This window comes from Amphiura filiformis, chromosome 6 (genome assembly GCF_039555335.1).
Source record: "Amphiura filiformis chromosome 6, Afil_fr2py, whole genome shotgun sequence".
Lineage (NCBI taxonomy): Eukaryota > Metazoa > Echinodermata > Ophiuroidea > Amphilepidida > Amphiuridae > Amphiura > Amphiura filiformis.
The window spans coordinates 19,336,031-19,346,238 of NC_092633.1; positions in this window are offsets into that span (position 1 = coordinate 19,336,031).

Consider the following 10,208-nt stretch of genomic DNA (forward strand, 5'->3'; position numbering starts at 1 on the left):
ACGTCAAGAATGGGATATTTAGGAAAGGTGTTGGAGCACATGTCTTCAGAGTGTGCAGTCCGTCAATCAAAGAATACTAACAGCTTCATTTAACGGGAACCCCCAGCAACTGAATAAGCAACCTAAGGAGAAAAGGGCGGTTTCTATAATCCACTAGAAGACCATCTTGAAAAGGTGAAGAGGCTCAACATCCACCTCGTCTTTGGTGATTTCAAAATCAGAATTGGCCAAGATAGCCATGTATCTCATCCAGCTGTGTTTGGTCCTCATTGTTTTTATGACACAACAAATGACAATGGAGAGAGACTAGTGATTTCCTCAACGCAAAAGTCGTCTCTGGACATGGATGCACCCAACGGGCTCAAAACACCAACTGGACCACATCCTTGTCAACAGTAAGTGGGTAAATTCCCTGCGCAATTGTAGAGCTTGATCCCGACCACCAAATACTCCGAATATGATTGCACACCAGTCTCTGAACCACCAAAGGTAAACCTTGTAAGAGGCCTAGGTACAACTGGAAGAAGCTGCGACATGCTCCTACTAAGAACCATTTTCAGATTGAACTTTCAAACAGATTCCAGGTCCTCCAGTGTGACAACAATTTCAGACACCAATTTCTGACATGTACGAAATGTTCGAGAAAGCAGTAGAAAAAATCGCATAAAAGGTTGTTGAAAAATGAAGCCCTTGTGGAATGCCAAGCTGGGTGACAGTCAAGACCCTCAAGTTGAGATCAGAAAGAGGTGCAGCCAAGAAGACACACCTACTTGTTAGAACACGTTACGCCAAAGTGTGGAGAAGGTTCAACACCCAGCTCAACGAGTCATACAGAGCTGACGAACTTGCCTCTATACACAGGCAGATGGAAGACCTGGAAGTAGCAAATGAAAATGGCAATTACAACGCCACATGGAAAATAATCCATGACATCTCAGGGAAGAAGAAAAGATTAAATCCCAAAGTGAAGAAGAGTGATGGGACAGCCCCCTCAAGTGACAAAGAACTACTTGGTGAGTGGAAATACTTATTTCTGTGCTTTGCTGAAATGGACCACCAACATCTGATCTCCCACCACCCGCTGATCAAGACTTAGCTATTTGTGGTGATCCCCCTACCCTGGAAGAGACAAGAAAAGCCATTCAAGCAATGGAAACAAACAAAGTTGCTGGACTGGACTATGTGATTACTACCACTCAGGCACTCCAGGGTGGTGGTGAAGTTATGGTAGACATCATCCATAAATTCTGCGTAGAAGTTTTTACAAAGCTTACACTGCCGGAACAGTGGATTACCAATGTTATTGTTCCCCTTCCAAAGAAAGGAGACCTAAGCCTCGTGAACAACTATAGAGGAATATTATTTTGTAAATTAAATCAAATACTGGAACTAAAATTTGCAACTCACTTTGCTACGCTGCGTCCGAAAGCATCGGACTTCATCAGGCATCTGATTGAAGATGTTGTGATGACGTCAGATGTTGTGACGTCAGACGGCGAGGAATGTCTCGTAACGCCGGGTCCCATGCGTGTGACAACACTGGAAGCGGAGTCCCCCTTTTCTGTTAATGGCGGGCTCCTCCACTCTCTCCCATATGGATTCTCTAACTGCTCGCTCAAACCACTTCTCCTCCTTATCTAGGATAACGGCTTCCTCAGGGTTGAAGAAGTGTTCAGTTTTCTTATTACAGTGGTTGTAAACAGCGGAGTTTTGGGCTTCGCTGGAGCTATGGTGCCTGTGTCGTAGAGATTGTTTTGTCTCGTCTACATAGGAGTCACCAGTCTAGGGCAGCACAGGTAATGCCACAAACTAGATTGCACTGTTTATCTCTGGGGAACTATAGAGGAATCACACTGATGTCAGTTACAGCTTAGGTGTATAATAGGACCCTACTGAATAAAATTAGGGACCATGTTGATCCTGTAATAAGAAGTAACCAGGCCGGATTTAGACCAGGCAGAAGCTGTTCACAGCAAACAAATATCCTCCGCAGAATCATGGAGGCTTTACATAATTACCAACTCCCACTCACTATAACATTCATTGAGTTCAAGATTGCCTTTGATTCACTCACTATAACATTCATTGAGTTCAAGAAAGCCTTTGATTCACTCACTATAACATTCATTGAGTTCAAGAAAGCCTTTGATTCAATCAACAGGAAGATGAAGTTTTCTGTTTTGCGGCACTATGGTATCCCAGAGAGCATCGTAAAGGCAATACGTGTACTGTATACCAATTCACAAAGCGACGTATTGGTAGATGGCAACATCTCGGATCTCTTCCTAGTGACAACTGGAGTATTACAGGGGGATGTTCTAGCTCAATTAGGGCAATCCTTCATTATTGTGTAATCAATATTGGATCTGTCTGGCCTTGTGCCAAATGTTATAAATAAATATAAATAGATAATGAAATAAACAATTCCTATTCATTGTTCTCATCGACTATTTGATGAAGAAGGCTACAGAGGGGACTGACAGTGGTGTTGAAACACATCCGCATAAAGCCTGGGTCTCATCATCAGTGTTCCTAAAACGAGTACATGACCATCAACTGCAATCCACAGCCACCAATCCAAGTTTACGAACCCATCAAGTATGTCACCGATTTTAAATATCTTGGTTCCATGATGGATTCTAGCACCAGTGACCTCTCCCGACGGAAGGCGCTTGCATGGTATGCATTTTAGAAACTGGGGCATGGTGCATCTGTGGAGAAGTCCAACAATCACTGTTACAACAAAAGTTAAACCACTTGTGTTACAGTATTGCTCTATGGCTGTGAGTCCTGGGTGATATCTACTGACATGGAAAATAAGATCAACGCTTTTGGTACATCATGTTACAGGATAATGCTGAGCATCAAAAGTATTTGAAGAGCTTTGTTTCAAAACCCCTTACATCCACCTTTGACGTTTTGAGAAAAACAGCTTTTTTTAATTGTGCAAGTATTACTTGTTCGATTTAATTCAATTTGGGTTCGGATAAAGTGTTGATGAATAGAAACTAAAAGAATAGTTTTGGTACAATTTTCAAGCCTTCCTATTTATTTTATTATATCTTTTATATCGTGCCTTTTGTGGGTGTAAGGGCTTTTGCAACTAAATAAATGTACCTCTTTTCTAGAAAGTACCTTTACAATCAAATTTGAGCCCATTTGTTTGCACTACTTTATGTAACTTGACCCATGCTTTCAAAATCAAAAAGAAAAATTAAATTATCTCATTTACTTTTTTAATAATGAATTTTTAATTAAATCCGGGAAATTGATGTTTTTGAACATTTCCGAAGCTACAGCTTTCGTTAATTACAATGATTTTTTTTTCAAACATAGTGACCCCAAAATAGTTCCTTTTGGTTTTAATAGTTAAAGAACATTCAAGGCAACTATTATACATTAAGAAATTATTTTCCTAAAATTTTATATTAATTTTAGGTTCAGATTTCCGGAAATTCCCTAACATTTCCTCGAACGGGAAATATACGATATCTTCGGAAGGGAAAGTGGTATGAAGGTCAAACAACCACCAAAATGTGTATTTTTACCCACACTATAATGTCATGTCAAAAACTCAATTTCAGCCAAAAGTGGATGTAAGGGGTTTTGAAACAAAGCTCGTCATTTGTTGACCTTTTAAATCGGGGCTGTAAAAGATGGAAGGTGTGATTACAGGACCGTTTAGCGCAACTTGCAGACGATACTGTATTTATCATTTATGGCATGTGTAGGGATATTTTACCCATTATTAGATGTAGAGAATTATTAACAACACTGCAAACTACGAAAAGCTTGTTATAAATGCAATTTAATAAAATATAATTATGTACAGAGATGTGATATGTACAGAGATATGATTATTTGATTCATTTCTATTTCTTGTGTTTTTTCTCTAATATATACAATGTATCATATGCATATTATACATAATGATACGACTTACAGATACACACCCACCACCTGCAACCCTACTACCAAAACACAACCATGTCCCCTTGGTAAATAAATTATTGTTTACATGCTTCATTAAGGTGGAATAATTACAGTTTCTCATTTTCATAACTTTTTTTGGAAGTTTTGGAAACACCATCATTCGCAATGTCCCCGGCATCGTAGATTTCTTCCGGTAGTGGAACAGCTACTTCTTCTGCTTGCTGGAAGTTAGGTTCTCCTAGTGGTCTCGCAGTTGGTTGAGTATTTTCGACAATGTCAATTTTGAAAGGCTCGCGTTTTTGTTTGTATTTCGCCAATGCTTCCTGATACATAGTCGTCCACACCCTTCCGTTGCATGAGCGTCGACAATTCGCCGTCTAAATTATGAACAGTGTTTACCACAGTCTGCGTGTTGGTATTCTGAGCAGTCCCTTTGAGCTTTACTAAGACCTCCGCTGGAATGACAACGTGTTACTCGCGTGTTCCATCCGAGACGTTGCACTGACGCTGTTAGTAATGTTCACTCAGGGCCGGATTTACCCTTTTGGGGGCCCTGGGCCAGGCCAAAATTTGGAGGCCCCCAAACGCACCGTGAGGAAGACATGTGCACTCAAGTGGGCAAGTTCGCGCAAAAAAAAATTAAATTTTAGCCCAAATTGAAGCTGAATTTTGCTATATAACAGATCAGTGCGCGCGAAGCTCGCAAAATTTGGCAATTTTTGTACCCTATTTTGGCCCAAAATATGACGTTTTTCCTCTAAAATGGAAGATGTACACTACACATGGCAATTTTTGGGGCCCCCAAAATGTGGGGGCCCTGGGCCAGGGCCCATCTGGCCCTATGGTAAATCCGGCCCTGTGTTCACTTGAACAGGAGACTAGCGATAGTAGGAACAATCGCGCCAAGAAGTAAGGGTACAAAATCTCCTTTCCGAATAATAATCTTCTTCTTAGTCTTCAAACTCTTTGTTCTGTCCGCTAACCGCTAAAGACCGTACAATGTTTTATGCGATGAGAGACGACGTTTTTGCTGCGGTGTAAAGTTTATATTACCAATCATGTTGAGAGCACACTTGCAGATAGCTGTAATTAGGGTGGGGTTGGTGGGTCGGCACCTTGAAGAATACCACGTCTTTGTTTAAAGTTACATTTGCACAAAACCAGGAAATAATCGCTACTGTGTTTCACCGTCTGCAAAATGATGCAAAGTGAAGGTTTGTTCATAAAAGACCGCTATTTTTATGTCTTTTCCCCTTCTCCGGAAAGTAAACGATGGGTGTTTCTCCAGGGAAAATATTGGCCCTTAGTCTGTAGTCATCGGGCGTTTGAGGCTTCAGATCGGTCAAGAGATAAGAGTACGGTTCGCTGGTAGTATCCACGTAGCTTTCCTGAAGATATTTCGGGTTATTAGGAAACATTTTGTTTTGCAAGATGAAGAATCTGCGATCTATCTCGAGGATTACGAAATAGCACAAAGCATTGAGAATTCAGGCTCATGATTCTCATCTGCTTTTCCCTGATGAAACAAGTTCTGAGATATAAAGATGACGGACAAATTCATGTGATGCGATCCTTTGGTAGAAAGGGTAGCCACTCGCACGTCGTCACCAGCCTCCGACATTAAATCATCGATGACCAACAGGTTGTTTTGATTAGGATCGAACATAGAGTTCAAATCTTCCGATAATCCTTCTATGAATTGAATATGAGGCATACTTTGACTCAGTTCAGTGTAGGTTCTCTGGTACTGAGCGTAGCACCTTACAATGGTAGTCGGTGGTGGATTGATCATGGTGGTAGCATTTCCAAGTAATCTTTTCACAAAATACAGTCTTTCCACTACCGGTAGAAGCAGCAACGATGCAAGTAAAGGGTGCTTGGAGTCTCAAGCCCATGACCATCAAAAGTGTATCAAGTTATGAGAGGGAAGAGGCAATTATTCACCATTTATAGACGCTTGTACCACGTTTACGTAATTCAAAATTGTATCTGCATAGACATGATAGAATACTAAATTTTGCCATTGATTTAAGTTTAGGGGAATTCCACGTATGGGGGATAAATACCATCGGAGGATGACCTCAGAAAGTATCTGATATCGATCATAATTTTATTTTCGGGCTTACACACGCTAACGTACAGCTCATTACCCAAAGGCACAACGTGTTTTTCCAAACAGGACGAGTTTTTGGGGTTAAAGCTAAACTTAACGTCAAAATTAATTTGCTCTGTATTGTTCATCAAGGATGAATCATAACTCAGTGTTGATGTTGTGACGTTTGCAACTTCCTTTTCCCTTCCTAATGCTAAAAATGTTCCCAAAAGTACAATACAGGTCAAAAATGCTAATTGTACGATAGCGAAGAGAATTTGACATCCCCTAGAACGCCAAAATTTAGGACCATTTGCTCTGAATTTCCATTTCAAGAGGCGTAAATTGCCTCTGAGGGTCTCGGTATATGGACATGGTTTGAATGAGCGATACATCACCGTTGAAGGCTAGATTACGACTGAGAAGCCAAGCCTAATCGGTAGGCTTTATGTATCCATGATGCGTTTATTAAAAACCTTTCGGTACATTTAACCATGGGTTTGTTGTGGATAGTGAGCGTATTCATGACACGGGTAATTCGACTGTCATCGTGAATAACAATTTGCTGAGGACCCTCTCCCATTACTAACGACTTCATTGAATCAAAATTTATTTTGTGGGACGCTGCCCAGTAAACCCGCGCACTTTAGGCCTACAGCTAGTGATCCCGCTGTTGTTTAATTTTTAGTCGTACCGCAACTTATAAATTCAGAAATGTAATCGTCGCCGTCAATCTCGTTCGTCAAGTCAACTAGATAATTTCCAAAAGGAAGATCTTGGCTTTTGAGGTCATCGTTCGTCCAATAGATGACACCGTCTGTGCCAAAGTACAAAACACGGTCACAAGAGTCGGTATAATTCCAAACGTGCTAGGGCAGTTGTCCACGCCGCTATGATTACGTTGTTGTGTTTGGCCGGAAGGACAAACTCGTTGGGTTTGGAGTAGTATATTCCAGTATATTTCCATACAATCATCGGAAATAACTCTACAGTCGTGGACAACTTGTGTCGGTCAGACTCAGGGTATTTGAGGGTAGTATCAGAATCTACCGATAGAATTTACGTAGTATCTAACGGGTAAGTTTGACCTTTGACCCCACTTTCCGTAAAAACTATTCAGCACGATTTTGGCCCGGATTGACTTGAATCTTTTCAGATCGTAGGCTGATGTGCTTCGTATTCTGCGATGTAGGCCTCCTTCTTGGCTGGAGTGTCGCATTCTTTTGGGTATCCGCCGGCTTAGTCCTGCTTGTAGCGCAGAAAGCTTGATACGTACTTCTTGAAAAGGTTCTGCGATCTTTCCTCAAAATTCCACACTTGATGGATCTTCTGGATTTTGTAGCCCTTTTCGACAGCTTTTTCCAACTCATAGGTTGCGTAGGTGGTTATCCATTCCCTCTCCTCGTTTTGATGCGGACAATGGTCTATCAAGTCTAGTTCTTCATCTTCCTTGACGTTTCTCATGTTGTGTTCAGCGCAAGAACGGCACAAAGCAAACAACAATTTGTTGTTTGTCCTGCATGGTAGGGCGGGATGTAATATTACCTTTAACCATGTTGAGAGCACACTCGCAGGTAGCCGTAATTAGGGTGGGGTTGTTGGGTCGGCACCTTGAAGAATACCACGTCTTTGTGTTGACATTGAATCATCGATGACCAACAGGTTGTTTTGATCAGGATCGAACATAGAGTTCAAATCTTCCGATAATCCTTCCATGAATCGAATATGAGGCATACTTTAGCTTACTTTGACTCAGTTTAGTGTAGGCTTTCTGGTACTGAGCGTAGCACCATACAATGGTAGTCGGTGGTGGATTGATCATGGTGGCCGCATTTTCAAGTAATCTTTTCACAAATGCAGTCTTTCCACTACCGGTAGAAGCAGCAACGATGCAAGTGAAGGGTGCTTGGAGTCTCAAGCCCATGACGATCGAAAGTGTATCAAGTTATGAAAGGGAAGAGGCAATTATTTACCATTTATAGACGCTTGTACCACGTTTACGTAATTCAAAATTGTATCTGCATAGAATACTAAATTTTGCTATTGATTTAAGTTTAGGGGAATTCCACGTATGGTGGGATAAATACCATCGGAGGATGACCTCAGAACTGCCACATGGGGGTAAAGCTAAACTTAACGTCAAAATCAATTTGCTCTGTATTGTTTATCAAGGATGAATCATGAATCACTGTGGATGATGTGATGTTTGCAACTTCCTTTTCCCTTCCTAATGCTAAAAATTTCCCCAAAAGTATAATACTGGTCAAAAACGCTAATTGTACGATAGCGAAGAGAACTTGACATCCCCTAGAACGCCAAAATTTGGGACCCGATGCTCTGCTCTGAATTTCCATTTCAAGAGGCGTAAATTGCCTCTGAGGTTCTCGGTAGATGGACATGATTTGAATGAGCGATACGTCACCGTTGAAGGCTAGATTATGACTGAGAAGCCAAGCCTAATCGGAAGGCTTTATGTATCCATGAGGGTGTGTTTTAAACCCTTCTCCCATGTTTCGTTTATTAAAAACTTTCCTGTACGTTTTGTCCATGGGTTTATTATGAATGGTAAGCGTGTTCATATCGCGGGTTATTCGACTTTCTTCGCGAACAACAATTTCCTGAGGACCCTCTCCCATAACCAAAGCCTTCATAGAATCAAAATTGATTTGTTGTGACGCTTTCCAATTCAACGTAAACCCCCTTACTTTACAGCTAGTGATTCCGCTATTTTTTAATTTATACGCATAATGTTTGCTTCCACAACTAATAAATTCAGAAATGTAATCGTCAGAGTCAGATCCCCAAGATAGTCTCCCAGAGGAGGATCTTGACTTTCAAGGTCATCGTTCGTCCGGAAGATAACACTGTCAAAGTAAAGGACACGGTCACCTAACTGGTCCAATAGTTGTACAACTCCAAACGAGGTAGGGGTGTTGAAAAAGTATGGGAAATATCCTTTACAAAGTTCTTTCTACCAGACCAAAAGTGGTAGGATATTAGGCAAGAGGCATAGTGAGAAAGTTTATGGAGTCTATGATTTTGAACCTCATAGATGGAAGAGCGATTGACATGACCTTACTTCCTGTAAAGATCACCTCGGGTAAAATCTCCTTTTTTAAGAGGTACTCTAGACAGAAAATATTGTCATACGCTTTTCAGCTCTTTTCCATTGTGACTGATGACAATAGTGTCTTGGTGATGATCCGAAAAAAGCCACTCGCAGAAATCCGTTTTGGTGTTTGCACCGGAAAATACCTTTTGACGTGTTTTTGAACATCGGCATTTATTTTTTATCTTTTCAAGGAACATCGGCATTTATCTTTTGGATACTTGATATCTTGGGGTTTTTTTCATCAGCCACTTTATGGTCAATCACGACATAGGACTCATCCCTAGCTACTCTTTAGCTAGGCTTTGAGACATTGCTCGCATCACCACAGAGCTACGCACAGGTTGGGTACGTGTTCATTGTTTACGAACATGCTTTCAAAGTAAAAAAAAGAACCAGAAACTTCATGTTTCTTTTTCACTTTTCTCGACTAAATCTCATCAAATCCCAAAACGGCATCCTTTAGGACATCGTCATTTACGTCTGTTTGTGGACCTTCGTCATTGTCAGGTCAAAAGCTCCTGCGATCGGGATTGTCTTTACAAACAGATCCTTAGAAAAGATACCATGGCAACTGAAGCAATTAATACCACCACATTCATGTTTGGTGAGACCAACTCCGTCAGGGGTATCAGAATAAGCGCTTTTACCGCATTCCAAACATCTTTTGTAGTTTTTACACATCGTTGGTAATCTCTTCTTATTCTTTTTGCTATGGCTCATGTGGTTGTTGTAACATTCTAAAGAATGGAACTCCCTGTTACATTTCTTACATTCAATGAAGCTAGATAAACCTACGGGTGTGCAAGAACCTTTACGACATCGAACGCAAATATTAAAGCATTGATGTCTGCTTTCGCCACCCTGCATTTTGAGCAGTAATATGGTCTACATAAGAAACCCGTTATGGAATTAATGGCCGCATAATGGTCATCATAGTGTAACACGTGAAGTTGATTTTGTGCTAGCATATCCCCCGAATAAATGCATTTTTATGGGTGAGGCCAGGGACCATATATTTATACCATATTGACCAGGGTGTTCTTTGGTAAGGAATTTTTGGAATATTTTCCA